This window comes from Pristis pectinata, chromosome 20 (assembly GCF_009764475.1).
Source record: "Pristis pectinata isolate sPriPec2 chromosome 20, sPriPec2.1.pri, whole genome shotgun sequence".
Lineage (NCBI taxonomy): Eukaryota > Metazoa > Chordata > Chondrichthyes > Rhinopristiformes > Pristidae > Pristis > Pristis pectinata.
This window is the reverse complement of record NC_067424.1, coordinates 730,115-743,162: the sequence shown is the minus strand read 5'-3', so window position 1 is coordinate 743,162 and position 13,048 is coordinate 730,115. Positions and strand designations below refer to the sequence as shown.

General features: G+C 48.0%; 1 protein-coding gene across 3 annotated transcripts in view; it reads right to left on the bottom strand.

Annotated features, from left to right (window-relative positions):
* The window catches only part of LOC127580813 (plexin-A2-like), a 470,755-nt gene extending 470,319 nt beyond the window's left edge, over positions 1 to 436 (bottom strand). Inside the window, exon 1 of one of the 3 annotated variants that reach the window (XM_052034725.1) lies at positions 274 to 436. The gene's annotated coding sequence lies outside the window, so the exon portion shown is untranslated. Of the gene's footprint in view, positions 1 to 135; positions 152 to 273 lie in introns of those variants that run through there. The other 2 variants (XM_052034726.1, XM_052034724.1) reach the window with 2 other exon arrangements.
* Positions 437 to 13,048: the final 12,612 nt, after the last annotated feature.

The window sequence follows — 13,048 nt, the reverse complement described above, 5'->3', positions numbered from 1 at the left end:
CCTCCCTCCCTCATCCCTCTCTCCCTCATCCCTCTCTCCCTCCCTCCCTCATCCCTCTCTCCCTCCCTCCCTCATCCCTCTCTCCCTCCCTCCCTCATCCCTCTCTCTCCCCGTCCGCTCCGGGTTGTCACTAACTTGTTCCCGATGTTTCTCCCCCTCCCTCTCCCCCTCCCTCCCCCCCTCCCTCCGTCCCTCCGTCCCTCCTCCCCCTCCCTCCGTCCCTCCGTCCCTCCGTCCCTCCTCCCCCTCTCTCCGCTCCGGGTTGTCACTAACTTGTTCCCGATGTTTCTCTCCGCTCCGTCTCTCCTCCTCTCCGCGCTCTCTCTCTCCTCCTCTCCGCGCTCTCTCTCTCCTCCTCTCCGCGCTCTCTCCTCTCTCTCTCTCTCTCTCTCTCCTGCCTCACTCCCTCTCTCCGCCGGGCTCAGCTCTCGCAGTCGGCACTGGCTCATTAGCATGCCACGTATATTAGCATATCACGCACATTACCATACCGCGCCACATTAACATATCGCGCGCTGATTAGCATGTCCCTGCCACCCACGGGTGCGTGTTAACCCTGTCACTGCTGCAGACCCAGGCTGCCTGTCCTGGTGCCAAGGTCAGCACCAGCCCTGCCCTGAACACGGTGGCAACAAGGGGAGCCCATGGGGAGGGATCACTCCGTCTGCACTCACCTCCTCAATCCCTGTCGCCCCAAATCTCTGTAAACAGCCAGGTGGCAGTGACTGAAGCCCCGCACCCGACCCCCCCCCCCCCCCCGTCCCAGTCTGCAAACCAACAGAAATTCCTCTTCATGGTTGAGGCAGGTACAACAACGACATTTAAAAGACAGTTGGACAGGTACATGGAGTGGAAAGGTTTAGAAGGTTATGGGCCAAACGCAGGCAAATGGGACCAGCTTGGATGGGGCACCTTGGTCAGCATGGACCAGTTGGGCCAAAGGGCCTGTTTCCATGCTGTATAACTCTGACACACCCAACCTACCAGACTTAGAGCCATCGAGGTACAGCACAAAACAGGCCTTTCGGCCCACCAAGTGTGTGCCAACCATCAACCACCCACTTACACAAATTCTGCATTAACCCCATTTGTTACTATCCCCACATCCTCATCAACTTGCCCCAGGTCAACTTGTTTCCTGACAACCACACATCCAATTGCACCACTCACAATACCCTGCAATGTCACCATGGTGACTGGAGCACACTGCCATCTGAGTGAGGATCAAGAGTAGACAAAGTAAACGCTGAGTTGTTCTCAACATCCTCATCTCATAAATCAATTAAAAATTCAGAAATATCATGGAAATCTCGATCAGATCAAACTGGATGACCACAATTGGTGGGCAAGGACCTGTTTCCATGTTGTATGGCCCTGTGAGTTCCCTTTCAGTTCCAGGGAATGCAATGTTTGTGGAATCTCTCCTCATGAGTTCCTTCCTGGAATTCAGCATTGTTCTGATGGTCCACACTGCTCATCCCATTTCCGGGCAAATAGAATTAATGTGAATGCACAAAAAGTCGGCATGGATGTGTTGGGCCAAAGGGCCTTTCACTGTCCTGTACCACTCTGCAATTCTAATAAAAATGGGGTTAATGCGGGATCAGTGTGATGGGTGTTTGATGGTCAGTATGACCAGTTGGGCCGAAGAGCCTGTTTCCGTGCTGTATGACTCTACGCCAACCAACTCCCCCTAACGTGTGGCACCTAGACCTGCTGGCAGTGCTCCAGATGTGGTCTGTCCAGGGCCTGGAGCGCTTGTAGCATAACCTCTGGTCATGGCAGTCCACCTGCTGGACACGTCCCCAAGACATAATCACAGAAAGTTAAATCTCTTGCAGACCTTCATTCTTCTAACATTTCACTATTTAGAAAGAATATTTTATCCTTTTTAAGTCGAAACTGGATGACCGTAATTAGCTTCCACTGAAATCCATTTACCACAGTTCTACTTCTTCACTCAGTATTTCTGTGCACGTTAGCAAGTGTCCATGTGCCATCAGCAAACACTCATCAGATCCCATAATCCAAGCCATTTTTAAATATTGCGAATAGTTGAAGCTTCAAGACACATTGGGATTCACTTCCTGCTGACCTACAAATCAAAACAAAAGAGCTGGTCATTGACTTCAGGAAAGGGGGCAGTGTACATGCACCTGTCTACATCAATGGTGCTGAGGTCGAGAGGGTTGAGAGCTTCAAGTTCCTGGCAGTGAACATCACCAACAGCCTGTCCTGGTCAAACCACGTAGAAGCCACTGCCAAGAAAGCTCACCAGCGCCTCTACTTTCTCAGGAGGCTAAAGAAATTTGGTTTGTCCCCTTTGACTCTCACCAACTTTTACAGATGCACCATAGAAAGCATCCAATCTGGATGTATCACGGCTTGGTACGGCAACTGCTCTGCCCAGGACCGCAAGAAACTGCAGAGAGTCGTGGACACAGCCCAGTGCATTACGGACACCAGCCTCCCCTCCTTGGACTCTGTCTTTACCTTTCATTGTCTTGGTGAAGCAGCCAGCATAATCAAAGACCCCACCCACCCGGGACATTCTCTCTTCTCTCGTCTTCCATTGGGTAGAAGGTACAGGAGCCTGAGGACACATACCACCATACTTAAGGACAGCTTCTATCCCACTGTGATAAGACTATTGAACGGTTCCCTTATCCGATGAGATGGACTCTGACTTCACGATCTACCTTGTTGTGACCTTGCACCTTATTGCACTGCACTTTCTCTGTAGCTGTGACACTTTACTCTGTACTGTTATTGTTTTTACCTGTACTACATCAATGTACTCTGTACTAACCCAATGTAACTGCACTGTGTAATGAATTGAACTGTACGATCAGTTTGTAAGACAAGTTTTTCACTGTACCTCGGTACAAGTGACAATAATAAACCAATACCAATACCAATATCCCCATATCTGTCTCCTGTCATAGCCATAGTCATGGGAAGATATAGCACGGAAAGTGGACCTTCGGCCCACTGAGTCTGTGCTGACCATCAACCATCCACTGACACTGATCCTACATTAATCCCATTTGTTTGCACTGCCTGTATCCTTCTATGCTTTGCCCATTTAAGTGTGTGCCTAAGTGTCTCATAAATGTAGTAATTGTATCTGGACCCCCTTTAAATCTCCTTCCTCTCACCTTAAACCTACAGGCTCTTGTTGATCTCACCACCACAGAAAAAAGATTTTGACTATCTACCCAAACCATACCTCTCATAATTTTATACACTTCTATCAGGTCACCCCTCAGCCTCCTTCACTCCAAGGAAAACAAGCCCAGCCTATCTAATCTCTCCCCATAACTAAAGTCTTCCAATCCAGACAGCATCCTGGTGAATCTTCACTACTTCTCTCCAGCACAATGACATCTAGAGCTGCACACAATATTCTCCCCACATTCTCATCAACTCCACCCACTTTCTACCATTCACCTACACACTAGAGGCAATTTACTGTGGCCAATTAACCTTCCCACCCACCTGTCTTTGGGATGTCCTTGGGCTAATTCCCTAACCATGTCATAATTTGCCTTCAATTCCACAAGCTTCAATTTTAGCTAATGGACTGTTGTGGGGCCATGACCAATTGCCTGCAGAATCTTGGTACAAGTGATATCAATTGATGTTCCCCGCTTATTAATGCTTTCAGCTTTACACAAGTTCAGTCAGGTTCCTCAGGCCCATCTTTTCTAAATCCAGACTGGCTCCTCTGACGGGCCGAAAATTTTTCAGATTGTTCAGTCACACCTCCAGCTACTAAAGAACAGAGTAGTTTACCAGCAGTAGATGTTCAATTAGCTGGTCCTCTTTATGTTCTTTTGTAGAACATGCAAGACATAGAACATAGAACATAAACCATTGCAGCACACGAATTGGACCCTTGGCCCAAGGTGTCTGTGCCAAACATGATGCCAGTCTACACTACTCCGTCTGCCTGCACATGGTCTGTATTCCTCCAGTCCCTGCCTGTTCATGTGTCTGTCTAAATGCCTCTTAAATATTACTGACATATCTACTTCCACCACCTCCCCAGACATTCCTGTCTATTGATTTGGAGTTATTTCTTGAGTGAAATTAGGTTTAAGATGAGAGGGGTCTTAGAAACAAGAAAAACTACAGCACAATTCAGGCCCTTCAGCCCACAAAGCTGTGCCGAACATGTCCCTACCCTAGAAATTACTGGGCTTACCCATAACCCTCTATTTTATTCAGCTCCATGTACCTATCTAACAGTCTCTTGAAAGACCCTATCGTATACGCCTCCACCACCGTTGCCGGCAGCCCATTCCATGCACTCACCACTCTCTGAGTGAAAAACTTACCCCGACATCTCCTCTATATCTACTGCCCAGCACCTTAAACCTATGTCCTCTTGTGGCCACCATTTCAGCTCTGGGGAAAAGCCTCTGACTATCTACTCGATCAATACCTCTCATCATCTTATTCACCTCTATCAGGTCCCCCCTCATCCTCTGTCTCTCCAAGGAGAAAAGGCCAAGTTCCCTCAGCCTGCTTTTATAAGGCATGCTCTGCATTCCAGGCAGCATCCTTGTAAATCTCCTCTGTACCCTCTCTACAGCTTCCACATCTTTCCTGTAGTGAGGCGACCAGAACTGAGCACAATACTCCAAGTGGGGTCCGACCAGGGACCTATATAGTTGCAACAATGCCTCTCGACTCCTAAATTCAATTCCCCGATTGATGAAGGACAATACACAATATGCCTTCTTAACCACAGAGTCAACCTGTGCAGCCACTTTGAGCATCCTATGGACTCCGACCCCAAGATCCCTCTGATCCTCCACACTGCCAAGAGTCCCACCATTAAGACTATATTCCGCCAACATATTTGACCTACCAAAATGAACCACTTAACACTTATCTGGATTGAACTGCATCTGCCACTTCTCAGCCCAACTCTGCATCCTATCTATGTCCCTCTGTAACCTCTGACAGCCCTCCAAACTATCCACAACACCCCCAACCTTCGTGTCATCCGCAAACTTACTAACCCACCCCTCCACTTCCTCATCCAGGTCTTTTATAAAATCACAAGGGTCCCAGTACAGACCCCTGAGGTACACCACTGGTCACTGACCTCCACTCAGAATACGACCCTTCAACAACCACTGTTTGCCTTCTGTGGGACAGCCAGTTCTGGATTCATACTGCAATGTCCCCTTGGATCCCATGTCTCCTCACCTTCTCCATAAGCCTCGCATGGGGTACCTTATCAAACGCCTTGCTGAAATCCATATACACTACATCTACTACTCTCCCTTCATCGATGTGTTTAGTCACATCCTCAAAAACTTCAATCAGGCTCAAAAAGGCAGGACCTGCCCTTGACAAAGCCATGCTGACTATTCCTAATCATATTATACCTCTCCAAATGTTCATAAATCCTGCCTCTCGGGATCTTCTCCATCAGCTTACCAACCACTGAGGTAAGACTCACTGGTCTATAATTTCCTGGGCCATCCCTACTCCCCTTCTTGAATAAGGGAGCAACATCCGCAACCCTCCAATCTTCCGGAACCTCTCCCATCTCCATCGACGATGCAAAAATCATCGTCAGAGGCTCTGCAATCTCCTCCCTCACCTCCCACAGCAACCTGGGGTACATCCCATCCGGTCCCGGTGACTTATCTAACTTGATGCTTTCCAAAAGTTTCAGCACCACCTCTTTTCTAATATCTACATGCTCAAGCTTTTCAGGCCGCTGCATGTCCCCACTACAACCCCCTAGATCCTTTTCCGTAGTGAACACTGACGTAAAGTACTCTTTAAGTACCTCCGCTATTTCTTCAGGATCCACACACACTTTCCCACTGCTGCACTTGATAGGCCCTATCCTTTCGCATCTTATCCTCTTACTCTTCACATACTTGTAGAACGCCTTGGGGTTTTCCTTAATCCTGCCCGACAAGGCCTTCTCATGTCCCCTTCTGGCTCTCCTAATCTCTTTCTTAAGTTCCTTCCTTTTAGCCTTGTACTCCTCCAGATCTCTAATATTGCCCAGCTCTCTTTACCTTTTGTATGCTTTTCTCTTCCTTTTGACTAGATTTATTATAGCCTTCGTACACCACGGTTCCTGTATCTTCTCGTGACTCCCCTGTCTCATCGGAACATGTCTATGCAGAACTCCACACAAATACCCCCTGAATATTTGCCACATATCTTCCATACTTTTCCCAGAGAACATTTGTTCCCAATTTAATCTTCCAATTTCCTGCCTGAGTGCCTCATAATTCCCTTTACTCCAAGTAAACGCCTTTCTAGTCTGTCTGTTCCTATCTCTCTCCAGTGCTAACGTAAAGGAGATAGAATTATGATCACTATCACCAAAATGTTCACCCACTGAGAGATCTGACAACTGACCAGGTTCATTTCCCAATATCAAATCAAGCACAGAGTCTCCTCTTGTAGGTCTATCTACATACTGTGTCCAGAACCCTTCCTGAACACACCTAACAAACTCCACCCCATCTAAACCCCTCACTGTCTGGAGATGCCAGTCGATGTTTGGGAAATTAAAATCCCCCATCACAACAACTCTGTTATTCTCACACCTTTCTAGGATCTGCTTCCCTATCTGCTCCTCAATATCCCTGTCACTATTGGGCGGCCTATATAAAACACCCAGTAAAGTTATCGACTCCTTCCTGTTCCTAACCTCCACCCACAGAGACTCCGTAGACAGTCCCTCCACAACATCCACCTTTTCCGCAGCTGTGACGCTATCTCTGATCAACAGTGCCACTCCCCCACCTCTCCTGCCTCCTTCCCTGTCCTTCCTGAAACATCTAAAACCCGGCACTTTTAAAAGAGATTTGCGAGATAATTTTTTACAGAGAATGGTAGGTACCTGGAACACACCGCCATGGGAGATGAAAGGTAGCAACATTTAAGAAGCATTTAGACCGTCACATGAACAGGCAGGGAATGGAGGGATATAGACCTTGTGCAGGCAGGTGGTATCGTGATTGGCACAGACATGGTGAACCAAAGGTCCTATTCCTGTGCTGTACTGTTCTATGTTGTATGTGACCAGGGCAGTTGATAGAGGTGAACTTGAAGACATAGTTATAGATTCATTGAGTTGTACAGCACAGAAACAGGCCCTTTGATCCAACTCATCCATGCCGAACAAGGTGCCTACCTGAGCCAGTCCCATTTGCCTGCGTTTGGCCCATATCCCTCTAAACCTTTCCTATCCATGAAACAGTCTAAATATCATTCAAACATTGTAATTGTATCCGCGCCTACCACTTCCTCTGGCAGCTCATTCCATACACCCACCACCCTCTATATGAAAAATTAGCCCCTCGGGTCCCTTTAAATCTTTCCCCCTCACCTTAAACCTGTACCCTCTAATTTTAGAGTCCCCTACTCTGGGAAAAACACTGTGATCACCCACCTTATCCACGACCTCATGATTTTATGAACCTCTGTAAGATCACCCCTCAGCCTCCTTCACTCTAGGGAAAACAGTCCTGGCATATCCAGCCTCTTCTTGTAACTCAAGTCCTCCAGTCCTGGTAACATGCTTGTGAATCTTTTCTGCAACTTCTCCAGCTTAATGGGATCCTTCCTATAGCTGGGCGACCAGAAATGGACACAATACTCCAGGTGTGGTCTCACCAACATCCTGTACAGTTGTAACATGATGTCCCAACATGATGTGGAGGCAAGCATTCCAAATGCCTTCACTACCCTGTGTACTTTCAGGGAACTACGTACTTGTTTCCCTAGGTTTCTCTGTTCTACGACACTGTCCAGGGTCTTGCCATTTACTATGTCAGTCCTGCCCCAGTTTAACTTCCCAAAATGCAACACTTCACATTTGTCTGTGTTAAATTCCATCTGCCAACCTTTGGCCCACTTTACCAATTGATCTAGATCTGTTGTAATCTTGGATAACCTTCTTCAGTGTATTTAGATTTCCAAAAGGCTTTTGGCAAGCTGCCACATAAGATGCTGGCACATAAATTGAGAGCCCTAGGTATTGAAGGAAGTGTATTAGCATAGATCGGAAACTGGCTGTCACATAGAAAATAGAGAGTGGAATAAGTGGGTCCTGTTCAGGATGGAGGGAGGAAACTGGTGGAGTTCTCTGGGGATTGGTACTTGGTCCTCAATTGTTCATTATTTACATTAATGACCTGGAGAAGGGAACAAAGTGTAAGGTTTCCAAGTTTGCCGATGATACGAAAATAGGTGGCAGGGTGTGTTGTGATGGGGACATTGTGATTCTGCAACGGGATGTAGATATTGGGCAAAAGCCTGGTAAATGAGCTTTAATGTGGGGAAGTGTGAGGTCACACACTTCGGTAAAAGGAATCAAAAGGTGGATTATTGTCTAATTGTAGAGAGACTGCTGGTGAGTGAGGTCAGAGGGATTGGGACATTCTAGTGCAGGAACCACAAACGTTAGCAGGTAGATCCAATGAGGAGTTAAGAAGGCAAACGTTATGTTGGCCTTTATTGTGAAGGGAGGTTTCATTCCAGTCGTACAGGGTGTTGGGGAGACGGCGTCTGGAGTACTCTGCCCAGTTTTGGTCCTATTGCATAAAAAAGAATAGAGTAACATTGGGGAGAGTCCAAAGGAGGTTCACCAGGTTAATTCCTGGGAGGCCCAAGAGAGACTGCAGATGCTGGAAATCTGGATCAACACACAAAATGTTGGAGGAGCTCAGCGGGTCAGGCAGCATCTGTGGAGGGAAATAGACAGTCAATGTTTCAGGTCAAGACCCTTCATCAGGACTGGAAAGAGAGAGGGGAGGTGGCCAGTATAAACAGGTGAGGGGAGGGGATGGAGCAAGAGCTGGTGGGTGACAGATGGATCCAGGTGAGGGGGGTGGTAGGCAGGTGAGGGAGGGGAGAGTGAGAATGATGTAAGAAGCTGGGAGGTGATAGGTGGAAGTGACAAAGGGCTGAAGAAGATGGAATCTGATAGGAGAGGACAGTGGACCATGGAATAGAGGGAAGGAGGAGAGGAGGGGAACCGGAGGGGGGAATGTGTGGGTGATGGGCAGGTAGAGAGGGCGGGGAGTAGAAAGAGATGGGGTGATGGGGCCGGTGGGATTAGGGAAAACAAAGGGGGGACAGAGCGGAGTGGTTACTGGAAGTTGGAGAAATCGATGCTGATGCTGTCAGGTTGGAGATGACCAAACTGGAATATGAGGTGTTCTTCCTCTAATCTGTGTCTATCCTCACCTTGGCAGTAGAGAAGACAGACGTAGTGTGTCAGTAGTGGACAGACATGTGTGCGGGAATGGGAAGTGAAATTAAAATGGCTGGCCACCAGGAGGTCCTGGCTGTTGCAGCAGATGGAGTGAAGGTTCTTGACGAAGCTGTCACCCAATCTGCGTCGGGTCTCACGGATGTAGAGGAGGCCGCACCGGATGCAGTAAATGACACCCTCAGACTCACAGGTGAAGTGCTGCCTCACCTGGAAGGACTGTCTTGGGCCCTGAATAGTGGTGAGGGAGGAGGTGTAGGGGCAGGTGTGGCACTTTGTGTGGTTGTAGGGATAAGTGCCGGTAGGGTCATCAGTGGGGAAGAACGAGTGGACAAGGGAGTTGCGGAGAGACTGATCCCTCTGAACAGTGAGGGGGGGGTTAGGGGAAGATATGCCTGGTGGTGGGATCTCTTTGGAGATGGCGGAAGTTGCCAAGCATGATGTGTTGGATGTGCAGGCTGGTGGGGTGGTAGGTGAGGACCAGGGGAACTCTATCTCTGTTATGTCTGGAGAGCGATGGGGTGAGGCAGATGTGCGGGAAAAGGAGGAGACATGGGTGAGGGCTGCGTCAACAGCAGTGGAGGGGAAACCCTGTTTTCTTAAAAAAGAGGACATCTCGGGTGTCCTGGAGTGGAAAGCCTCATCATGAGAGCAGATGCAGCGGAGACAGAGGAACTGGGAGAAGGGGGTAGCATCCTTGCAAGTGACAGAGTGGGAAGAGGTGTAGTTGAGGTCATTGGGGGAGCTAGTGGGTTTCAAGAAGATGTCAGTGGATAATCTGTCTCCCAGTGGCGGGTAACCTCCGGTAACCACTCACCTCTGTCTCCCTTTTTCTCTCATCCCACCAGCCCCATCACCCCATCTCTTTCTTCTCGTCCACCCTCTCTACCTGCCCATCATCCACGTATTCCTCCCTCTGGTTCTCCTCCCTACCTCCTTCCCTCTACTCCATGGACCACTGTCGTCTCCTATCAGATTCCATCTTCTTCAGCCTTTGTCACTTCCACCTATCACCTTCCAGCTTCTTACATCATTCCCACTTTAATCCTTCCCTCACCTGTCTATCACCCCCCTCATCTGGATTCACCAATCACCTGCCAGCTCTTGCCCCAACCCTTCCCCCACCTTTTTATTCTGGCCATCTCCCCTCTCTCTTTCCAGCCCTGATGAATGGTCTCAACCTGAAATGTCAACTGTCCATTTCTCTCCATAGATGCTGCCTGACCTACTGAGTTCCTTTTGTGTGTAATTCCTGGGAGGAGAGGGTTGTCCTATCAAGAAAGGCTTCATAGTTTGGGTCCTCTTGGAGTTTAGAAGAATGATTGGTGACCTTATTCAAACATATATGGTCCTAAGTGGGCTTGAGAGGTTAGATGTTGGAATGTTTCCACTCCTGGGAGAGCTCTGAATGAGAGGCATAACTACAAGATTTATGCTGGAACTGTATGTCACTTGTAGACCACAGTTTGAGCACTGTGTGCAGTTCTGGTCACCACATCACGGGAGTGATGTGACTGCACTGGAGAAGGTGCAGAGAAGATTTATGAAAATGCTGCCAGGACAGGAAAACTATAGCTCTGTGGAGAGATGGGGTTGTTTTCTTTGGACCAAAGGAGAAGCTGAGGGGAAACTTGGTGAGGTGGATAAAAATATGAGCAGTCTAGGCAGAGTAAACAGGACCTACTTCCTGCAGCAGAGGGGTGAAACACCAGGGGGAAGAGATTTAAAGTAATTGGTGGAAGGGTGAGGAGAGAGGGGCACCCAGAGGGTGGTGGGGATCTGGGTAAAGGGGTGGTGAAGGCAGAGACTCTCCTCAAATTTAGGTAGTAGTCTGGGTACTTGGAGCCATGATCTGCCAGGCTACGGACCCAGTGCTGGAAGGAAGGGTTAGCTGCCGACTGATTTCTCAATTGGCATAGACATGGTATTTCTCGGGACTGAAGATAACTTGTTTCCCCTCTGTTCTGTAACTGGTGAGACCAATATGGGAACCACAGAATTTTCCACAGATGGGGCCAGAGGTGCCTGACAGGGCAGACGGGTGTGTAGTGTGTGAGGTGTTACTCCTGCTGTTTACCAACCACCACTAACTCCCACCATCACAGTCCCAGCATCCCAGATCCTGACGATGTAACAAATTCAATCAGCAGTTTAGGAAGATTCCCAGAACTTGACATACCAAGCAGCAGAATATTTGTGCAGTACTGACCACTCAGTATGTTAAGCCTAGGCTGTTTACAACTACCTGTAGGTGTTAAAGACACCTTTCAGCTCCTCTGTTGTAGTGTCATAGAGCAGAGAAACAGGCCTTGCATATCTCCACCTATCCATTTACCAGCTGAGAATCTCTGCTTCCATGATCCACACCCAGTGCGTCCTGATTCCAACCATCCTCTGAGTTACAAAGCTCTTTGTCAGATCCTCTCTAACCCCTTATCCTAAACCTGTACCTTCTAGTCTTAGACTCCTCTGAAAAGGGGAAAGGTCTCCCACTCTCTACCCTATCTTTGCCTCTCATAATCTTGTATCAGGGCAGCCCAGAGCCAAGGGAAACAGTCAGCCTGTCCAGTCTCTCATAACTGGAACACTCCATCCAGGAACAACCTGGTGAATCTCCTCTCCAGTTCCCGTAGTGTGATGACCAGGACTGTACATGATACTCCAGCTGTGGCCTAACCAATGTTTTATAAAGTTGTACTAACAGAACACTAAGGGAGCAGGCTTCAGGATGTAATATTGTACTGTACACTGGAGAATGTAATATTCTGCAGCAGTGTGTAATTAATGTTTCACGAAAAGTCAAAACATGTACTTGCCCTGCCTTCATGTAGCTTGTTAGAGGATGGGGAGTTCCCAGCAGAGAGTCAGGTCATTCAGGCGTCAGGCTGGCTTTCTCCTTTGTAAGTGTAGTTCCTTTAAAGTGTGACTCCTGAAGTCAATCACTGGCCTTCGTTTACATTTTGAGGTCTTTTGTTGGAGATTGAAGTTAATTATTTTCTTGTATTTTCTGTGGCTGTCCCTGTAACGTTTGGAACGGTGGACATGTGCTGGTGGAAAGGAATGGAAGATGGTTGTTGGGTCACAGAGCCATGGAATGCTACAGCACAGAAACAGGCCATTCACCTCACCTTGTCCATGCTGAGCTTGTGGCCATCTGCACTAATCCATTGTCACTGGGATGTAGCCTGTGAAGGAGTTTATCAATTTCTGTTCCATTGACTTGAAAGGAGTACAAGTGATGGGTGGAGTCCTTCAATGACTGCCCCAATGTGATCCAATGTGTCCAGGTAATCCCGTGGACAGCTCAACCTGCCTGATCTCCTGATATTAGCGAAGATTCCAGAAAATTCCCACCTGTGTATTTTTCAGGAATTTTACGGAAACATTAACTTTTATTTAACGTCCCCTTCACTTTTTATGCCAGGTTCCTGCCATTTTATTCTGCGGTTTTGACGGTAATGGACCAGAGTTAAATGACACCTACTGTCATTCCAAACACAGAGATCTTACCCAATGAACTGGCCTCCGTGCGGTGGCCATGGGAATAAGGAGGATGACACGGATGCTCAGTGATAATGACAGAAGATCACTTTGTTTACCACCTGGGGATTTTATTGCACTTTTAAGTTTGTGATGCATAGAGCTGGTTTCAATTTTTAAATTCAAATTCCAGGAGTTATGCCTCCTTGGCCAATATCTTTCCTGTGTGCAGAGCAGGGAGTGGAAGCTGTGCAGTTAACACAATCTCCTCAAAAGTGGATCTTTCCCATCTGGAGATGTACCCTC